At 42.2% G+C, this 9,124-nt stretch overlaps 1 long non-coding RNA gene across 1 annotated transcript; it reads right to left on the reverse strand.

Moving 5' to 3' along the window:
• Window positions 1-49: 49 nt before the first annotated feature.
• On the reverse strand, window positions 50-6,149 carry LOC145719869 (uncharacterized). The gene is made up of 2 exons (XR_014142653.1): window positions 5,505-6,149; window positions 50-282 (listed from the first exon to the last, which is right to left on the reverse strand). It is a non-coding gene; the product is annotated as an uncharacterized LOC145719869 (long non-coding RNA).
• Window positions 6,150-9,124: the final 2,975 nt, after the last annotated feature.

The following is a 9,124-nucleotide window of genomic DNA, read 5'->3' on the forward strand; positions in this document are numbered from 1 at the left end:
TCCAAAGAAGACATCCAAATGGCCAACAGACACATGAAAAAGTGCTGAAAAGAGTTTGAAAACCACAGAGAGAAAGCCCTTGTAGCTTTATTATCTTAGATATTCCAGCCAAGGCATTCATCAAGCTCAAGGCTTCAGGCTCTAAAATAAATTAGATATAGACATAGATATAATAAATTAGTATATCATTTGTATACGTTCACAATTCTTAATATAATTCAAAGTAAAACATGAGATACCTTAATATATGGGTATTCTTATTTTCACTTATCCTATTAACACCTGCAAAAGAAAATATTTCAAAATCTGTGTATTAACATATAACCATACTTCATTATCTAAAATGTATTATTTTTTAAAGTTCAATTCACAAGTTCATTTTCATCACCTGAGATCCTGACAATACCTAACACACACATATACACATATATAACCACCACCACCACAAAAGCCTTTAAGTTCTTTTTCCTTTGGGCTTATTTTGTATATGAAAGTATATTTGAATTAATAGCCTATGGCACTTACCTAGGCTATGTTTGTACAACAGAACCCGTGCAAGTACATGCTCCCTATTGGTCCAATGCTAATTTTGATGGTACAGATCTCACTGGCATTCAAGATAACACACCAAGTAAAACCCCTGCCCAGACCTTGCCAGACCAGACCTTTCTAGGTATAGTCCGAACTGACTAAAATTGACCACCTGAATATCTTCTGACCATTTAAATTGCTTTTCAGTGCTTGGAGATGCTTTAACCAGGCAACAGCTCTTGAGCTTGATTAGAAAAGTTGCTAGGCAGAATTCCTATCTGGTGAGTCAGTAATAGGTCTATAAATTTTAAGCAGTGGAGCTGAGATGACAACCAACCAGGATTTTTGGCATATCTCAGGGGAAACTAAGTGAACAGTTGCCATGTTAGAAAAATAAATGACAATATCCTCTGTGCAGAGTTAGGACTAATGAACATAGGGAGATAGGTTCTAGTACAGGGTGGAGATGGACTTTCTAAAAGCTACAGTACCTTGAATGTATATGTGGAGAACTTCCTTGTGTGTGTTCAAGCTGAGAGGGGATGAGCATTTGTTGGGATGACAACTGACACTGGGTGCCCTCTCAAGGGCAGAGTGTTGGATTAGAAGATCTCTAAAATCTTCTCCAACTTGGACATTCTATGCATTCCTATGCAAAAGATTCAGCAGAAAAAGGACCAAAAATATAATGATTTCTCACAAGTGATTTTAGTCAACAGCAGAGCCAGATGGGGGCAATCCTGTCAGCACGTTTCATGCAACTTTGTAAAAAAAAAAAAAAAAAGGGGGGGGCTCTGGATAAATTTTAATGAATATCTGTTCCTTACCACCTCTGCATATATTTTTACGGTCATCTTAAATTCATCTTATCCCACATCTGTCTCTTCATATTCCCACCAAATCTGCTTTCAAGGGTGTTGTCAGATCAAGACACCATAAACCCAACTTCCCAAGTTAAGACATTTTCATGTCTTTATTCTTCATCTATTCAAACTCCACATCCAATCAGTCACCACATTCTGTTGAATCTATCTCTGTAATACCTTTTAACTCAGCAAAGACAACTTAAGTGTGGTCCTTCAGTCACAAGGAAGGAGTGCTCAAATATGAAATTTAGTTAATTTTACTCTTATATTCTTTCATGCTTTAATCAGCTCTTGCCAGACCTACTACAAAATACTTCAAAGGGATCTTTCTAGTGTCAGTTTCTTACAATCTTTAAGAATTTCCTTTAAAATCAGATCCTTTTACCATATCTTACTCAAAGACTAAAGTATGAACTAAAACCAGCACCCAAAGCCCTTTAGGATCTGGCCTAACCAACCACCCAGCTTCATCTCCTGCCTTTCCCCTGACACATAATGTGCCTCCACTAGAGTCTACCTATATCATTTGTATATGTTCACAATTCTCTGTTCAATCCTCTCTTAGCTCTTCCTCTCCTTCTTAGCAAAAACCTCCACTTCAGTTTTTAAGGTTGTGGGAGAGGAAGTTCAAAACTATATTGCTGGTAGCAATGTACACTGATCCAGTCCCTAAAATCAGTGTTCAATAATAAGGTAAAGAAAACTGCCTAATGCCTCTGAAAAAAATAATTTACTATAGGGGACTATATTTGGAGGACATGCTCTCCTTACTCTTCCCACATCAAAAGTAATAAGCTTCACTTAAATTATTCATGCATACAAAGCACTCAGCACAGGGCCTGGCGCATAGGAAGCATTCAATAATTATTACTTACCATTGCTGGCATTCTGATAGCTTAAAAATGTACTGCTGCTATGAATAGTGCTTTTGTAAATACTAGAGATGAAGCTGAGATCAAGACCAATCAAATTTCTTCCCTCACAGATCTTACAGTGGGGAAAGAGAGACACTAAAGAAACAAATCAAAAATATAATTTTGGGGGCGCCTGGGTGGCTCAGTCGTTAAGCGTCTGCCTTCGGCTCAGGTCATGATCCCAGGGTCCTGGGATCGAGCCCCGCATCGGGCTCCCTGCTCGGCGGGAGGCCTGCTTCTCCCTCTCCCACTCCCCCTGCTTGTGTTCCCTCTCTCACTGTGTTTCTATCAAATAAATAAATAAAATCTTTAAAAATATATATATATATATAATTTTGGAGAGGGATTCAGTGCAATGAGGAAAATAGCACAGGGAGTGGTATACAGAGAGTTGAGGCTATTTTAGTTAAGGTAGGTCAGGAAAGGCCTTTCTGAGGAGGTGGTATTTGAGCTGAATGTCAAAAAGGAGTCACCCCCACAGGGGACTGGGGAAGCTCCTAAGAGGAAATACCACATGCAAAGGCCTTGAGATGAAAAGGGCTTAGTGTTTGCTGACTGACAGAAAGGAAGCAGTGAGGCTACCATGTAGACAAGGGGGGTGAGAGGCCTGCTTATGGACAGCCAATTGTGTATCGTGCCCGAAGGAGCGCTTATTATTAGTTTCTTTCCTAAATTATCCCGAGAAGGTGTTGGTGAGTTTGGTGGGGGCAGAGCTCATGGTGTCTTGAAAAGGACGCTGGGGTTTATTTTAATTGCAGTGGAAAGCCACTGGAGGATTTTAATCAGGGGCATATGATCCTCCAGCAGTCGAGTGAAAAATACACTGAGTGGAAGTAGAGGCCAGTTAGGAGGCCATTGGAGTAGCCCAGCAGAAGGACTAAAACCTAACTCTATAGAGTGCGCCAGTGGTCAAAAGTGGGTTGGTGCCGGGTTTGAGAATGCTATTACAATTACAATTAGTGAATGCTAGGGTATATAAATTACACTTCAGAAAAGTAGTTCAGAAAGAAAGCAGATTGGCTACTCCTTGTATGTTCACTGTCGTTATGTTTTGTGGATTAAGAGTGGGGGTGCACATTAGCTGCCTGGGTCCTGGAAGTCAATCAATTAAACCTCAACACTGGTTTTTTCCTACACCATGAAAACTTCAAAGTGTGTTAATTTCAAGATGACCAGAAGTTGCTTTTAGCCAGATTTTAACATCCCCACCTATGGAAGCACGTCTGTATTGCCTACTTTCCCTAGGCTTGGGCCTCAATCCCCAGGTGTCTGCAACTGTAATTTAATATACATAAGATGGATATCCAATAATGTATTAGCTAAGAACCAAGCTTAAGTTACCTTTATTCTCTTAACCAGAGCAAATACAGTGATATATTAATAGGAATACAAATGAGAGTCCAAAAATTGCTTTAAGTGTTAGACTAGTTCTTTCCTATGCACCTAATTTATTTTCACTTCTAGCCAAACTCCTTATTCAAGCCTTTTCCTTGAGATTTACAGGGTTCCGGAAAATATTTGGTAGTCTCCACTACTACACCTGTCATTGCCCCAGCTGCAGAGCTTTAAAATATCCATCAATACAGGATTGGTTTTATGTGATTTATAACAATTAACATATAGATTAGTTTCCTGTAGTTGCTGTAACAAATTGCCACAAGCCTGGTGGCTATAATAATAGCCATTTGTTCTCTCACAGTTCTGGAGGCCAGAAGTCCAAAAGCAGTCTCGCAGGACTGAAATTAAGGGTTGTTGGCAGGGCTGTGCTCTCCCCAGAGGCTCTAGGAAAGAATCTATTCCTTGCCTCTTTGAGCTTCTGTTGGATGCTGGCATTACAAACTGACTTATGGTCTCATCACTCTGATCTCTACCTTTGTGGTGGTACTCTAGTCTCCTCTTCTGTATCAAATCTCCCCTGTGCTTCTCTTGTGAGGACACTTGTGTTTGCATTTAAAGCGCACCCAGATAATCCAGGATAATTTCCCCATTTCAAGGTCTCTGACTTCATTATATGACTTCATTATATGTAAAGACCCTTTTCTCCTTAGAGCGTTTACAGGTTCCTGGGATTAGGACCTGATATTTTTGAGTGGCTCTTACTCAACCTACTATACCATATGATTGGGGTCACCTGGTTTGGGAATATGTGGTTCAGAGAGGCCCGATTTAATAAATTGTGCAGTTTTAAAGTGCATGATTGTAACATACTAGACAACACCGAGTCTTCTTTGTAAAACACAATAGTAAAGACTCTGCACATACCAAATAAATTGTCCATTTCTGCCCTCAATTTATTTGGAGTATAATAATATCTCTATGGCATAAAAAACATTTTACCCACAACATAAATAGATAACTGTGTAAGATTAAAAACAGTAAGTGTGGTAGGAGGTGGGAGGACCAGGGACCAGGACCCCCACGCCATTACTTTACACACAGAAACAGTCCTGCCTAGCTAGTCTCTGCGATGCATGGTGGGCACTGGCCCTTTCTTTCCTGAATCATCAGCTGATAGAGAAAGCAAGAAGTGGTTGCCAAGTCAAAAAACCCTGAGAAATAGTGGCAGACCTCATTTTTCTTCTACTTTCCCTTGACCTTAAGGTACACCAAGATGCAGGAACAAATCCTGGAACAGCTTGAGTGCTGATCTGGGACAGAGTTTTGTGGAAAAGGCTGGACTCATTTGCAAACTCAGCGTTTCTGACCGATGCTGATAATGGGGCAGAGCCAAATTCTTAATGTCACTTACAGGGAGGGCTCCAGCTGACAGAGCCCTTACACAACATTTATTACAATCCCACTGTGGATGCCAGGTTGGTCCCTGTCCAAGGCTAGACATTCCTCTTTATCTCCACGTCTTCTCCAACCCATCCCCCTGTCTATGGGAAGCGGAGTAGGAACAAGAGTTAGCGGGTAATGTTGGGACAGGATCCACAGTTATTACCCCCAAGAGTGGAATACTTTTTGCACAGGGCCCTCTGGTCCCAGAGTTAGAGCCAATGTCCCCGGAGGTCTTGCGATCCCCGAAAACAACAGCAGTCCCTTCCGTTCAAGAAACAATTTATTGGGCATCTGCCATGTGCGAAACAAACACAAAGCCTGGAAGGTTCCAGAAATGAAGATGCGCTGCTCCGGGTCCTCTGGAGCACGACCCACCCCTCACCCGTCCCCGCCCCGCGCTCCGCCCCCGTACCTGCAACCAACACCTCATCTTAAGAGACCGGCCGCATCCTCGCGGGGGGCGCCGGCGGCGCGGCGGCCGCACCTGCGTCGACCCGGCGGCTGCGGTGGCGGCGGCGGCTCCTCCTCGTCGGCGGCGGCGGCGGCGGCGGCGCGGGGCGCTCTGCCACCCCACCTCCGCGCCCGCCCCTCGCGGCGCTCGGGCTCTGGCCTCCGCCGGCTCCACGCAAGCCGCGCGGGCGACCGTTGGGCACCTCCCGCCCCCGACTCCGCCCCCCAGGCGCCGTCGCCGGGGCAACCGAGCGTCGTCGCCCCCACCCCCACCCGGGCCGCCTCCACCCGGAGCCCTGACTAAGGGGGCTGCGTACGTCAAACCCGGCCAGCCCTGCCCCGGGACCGACCCTGGATTCGGGCCTCCACCTGTACTCTACGTCACTCAAGGCCTCTCACTTTTTTTTTCAGCCCCGTAACCGGTCTCCCCGTCCTCCTCTTGTTCCCCCCGCAACACGTGCACCCCAACGCCCCCAGACCATTCCCGCAGTTGTCCCGCAAATCTTCTCAAATTCTTACAGACCCACACAAATCCTACGTCTGCGTAATCGCTAAGGGTCAAGCCCAACCCTGGCGTGTGGCCCGTCAGGCCTTCACCCTGCCTCACCCTCACCCTTCCTCAGCTTCTGACCCTTTCTCCACTCCCGCCCTTCGTTTCGCATTTGGCCGTTTCAAGTTAACACAATTCACATTTCGCAGCTCTGCCTCTCCGCATGCTGATCCTCTGTCTGGAACGGCTTTCGAGGTTCAAGTGTGTTCTCGGGATAGCTGACCCTCTGGCCTACGGAGAGTTGTTTCCTCCGCTGTTTCAGTTGCTCTCTGTCGTCATCTCTAACATAGAATTTATCGGATCAAATGATCGCACACTCAAACCTCTCAGTGCTGCCCAAATGAGTGCTCAAACGGAAGGACTCCAGAAAGGCCCGAGTGTGATGGATACAACCCGGGTTGTTAATACTGTTAGCAGTCACATTACACAGACACCTATGGCGAATAACCTTTTCTGTCTAAATTGATTGGAAATAATAAATCCTACATTACTTAATGTAATTATGGATTTTAATAAAATAGTATCAAGTGCCACTAAAGATTGCTTTTGATCAGACCTGTAGTTTAAATTATTTCATTTATTGACCCAGAGAGATTTAAGATTACCTGTAGAATTAGGTATTTTAATAGAGAATGAAGCCGTATTAAGTGGAAAGGTAAATGCTTTAAGTTTTGTAGCTAAACAGAAAGCAATTTTAAATTTTTTTGTTTTAATCCTTATTCCATCGAAGCATGAGTTCTTATGGCAAGGAAATATTTTAGTTACTAATATAGGATTTCCATTGGAGTTTTATGTTTATATTTGTATGTCGGACCCTAAGAACTAAGTTCCTTTTTCTTTTCTTTTTGAAGTCCTTAATTAACATGTGTTAATTAGAACTGTATAAAACAGTTTAGGGGCTCCTGGCTGGCTCAGTCAGAGGAGGATGTGACTCTTGGTCTCAAGGTCCTGATTTCAAGCCAAACGTTGGGTCTAGAGATTACTAAGAACAATAAATAAACTTTAAAAAACCCCTATTTAAAACCACATATATGTATGAGATTATGTGCACTGAATTTTCTTATACAATTCTCTGCATTTTGAAGTGTCTTGAAGTTTTACTTCTCAGTATTTTTTATACTGAATTAAAAAGTTTCTTAGTTTTTAAAATAGAGAATTTAAAGATGAAGTTGTCCAGATTTCCTTTAACATTCACTCAGACATTTCACATATATTCATAAAGTACTTGTCACATGCCATGCGAAGGTGTTGAAAATATTGCCATGAACCAGATAAAGTCCCTATCCTCATAAGGTTTACATTTTTGTAGAGGAAGATGAACAATGCACAAAGGGACAAAGGGACAAGTTCAAATATGTCTGACAATGATAAGTGTTATGGAGACAGGGTAAGGAAATTAGGGAGTGTGGGGTATGTCAACGCAAAATGAACAAGTCTTTTTTAAAATTAGAAAGAGAAAGGAAAAGAATTTTATTCGAGCTCAAGTTAAGACATCTGCCTGGGATGCACCATCTTCACAAAGAAGAGAGTGCTCCAGGAAAAGAACGCTTGGTACAGAGTTATATATGGATTTTTTTTTTCACATAAAGAGTTGCAAATCATCATGATGAAGGACATTCCAGAAAGTTACAGGCTTTATGTTATGTTTTTAGTATGTGCAAGGCTGTATGACTTTAATCTTACAGGAACCAGGAAGTCTTTTTTCTTTTTCTTATCTTTAGGTTTGAAATGCTCCTTTATGGTTATATTTTTAACAAAACAGAAGTACAGTGTGTGGTGTGGGGCAGAAAAAAGCCCATGCTTTGAGGTTTTGCCGAGTCATTTTCACCTTGGTAATGTTAAAGTATAGCTTCCCTGGGAGCCCAGGAGCAGGGCCCACAAACATGAAAAGTTGAACATTTTATCAGGCGCCATTTCATAGTGTGCTCTAAGAGCGCCTCATTGATAAAGTGACACTGAGCAGAGACATATAGGGCTGGAGCCAGATGTATACTGTAGACAGAACTTCCCAAGCACATGCTTGGTGTATTTGAGAATCAACCAAGAGGCCAGTGAGGCCTGAGCAGAGGGCACCAACAGGAGAAGGCTGGGGTTCTAGTCACATAGGGCCCAAGTCACCAAGAGTTCTTTAGTAAGAGTCCATGTCTGGGACAAGGGTTGTTATTTGTCTCCCTTCACTGGGTTCCTACTCTGGACCAGACTCTGTGCTAGGCATTGGGGTGGGGGTGGGGGTTGGTTTATTACAAAGCTCCAGTTTCTGCCTTCAAGGAGACAGTACCCTTCTTATTGTTGTCAATCCAAATGGCTGCTGGCCTTTATGAGGTACAATTAAGAAGGGTGGGTTGATTCAAGGATGGTTCAGGAATAAGGAACCCAGATCTGGTCTGAGCTTTGACACTAACTAAATAATCTTAGGCAAGCCATTTAACCTTTTAGAGCATTAGTATTTTCATCTGCCAAATATTAGATGTAGAAATTATTGCAAGACATTTTTCTAACTAAAAAAAAAAAAGAACTATGATTCTATAAAATCAAAGAACTTTATCTTAGTATAAAAGCACTTATTAAAATTGTACCAGAAAAGCACTTCATACATCATAATCATGATATATATGTAGGTCACTTAAAATTTAATTCATGATTTGCTTAGTTTAAAAGAAGATCTTGTTTCCTAAAACACCATCAGTTTTGTAAATAGGTGATAGTTAAAAATATGTAGTGTAGATTATCTAATTTTTTTTAACCATTGTGGTCCTTTATGACTTTGAACTTAAAAGATCTTTGTGAAATATCTTCAAAACTAAATGCAGTGTTAGACCGGAGTGACAGAGTAACTTGGATTTTTAGTATAGATATTTTCCCTTTCTGATTATGGTTTAAGATTTTCTATGTTAGGGGGGGCGGAGCAAGATGGCGGAGGAGTAGGAGACCTGGATTTCGTCTCCTCTCAGGAATTCAGCTGGATAGGGATCAAACCATTCTGAACACCTACAAACTCAACAGGAGATCGAAGAAAGGAATAGCAACAACTC

This window comes from Leptonychotes weddellii, unplaced genomic scaffold (genome assembly GCF_054177405.1).
Source record: "Leptonychotes weddellii isolate Sample4059 unplaced genomic scaffold, ASM5417740v2 HiC_scaffold_7889, whole genome shotgun sequence".
In the NCBI taxonomy this organism is placed as follows: domain Eukaryota; kingdom Metazoa; phylum Chordata; class Mammalia; order Carnivora; family Phocidae; genus Leptonychotes; species Leptonychotes weddellii.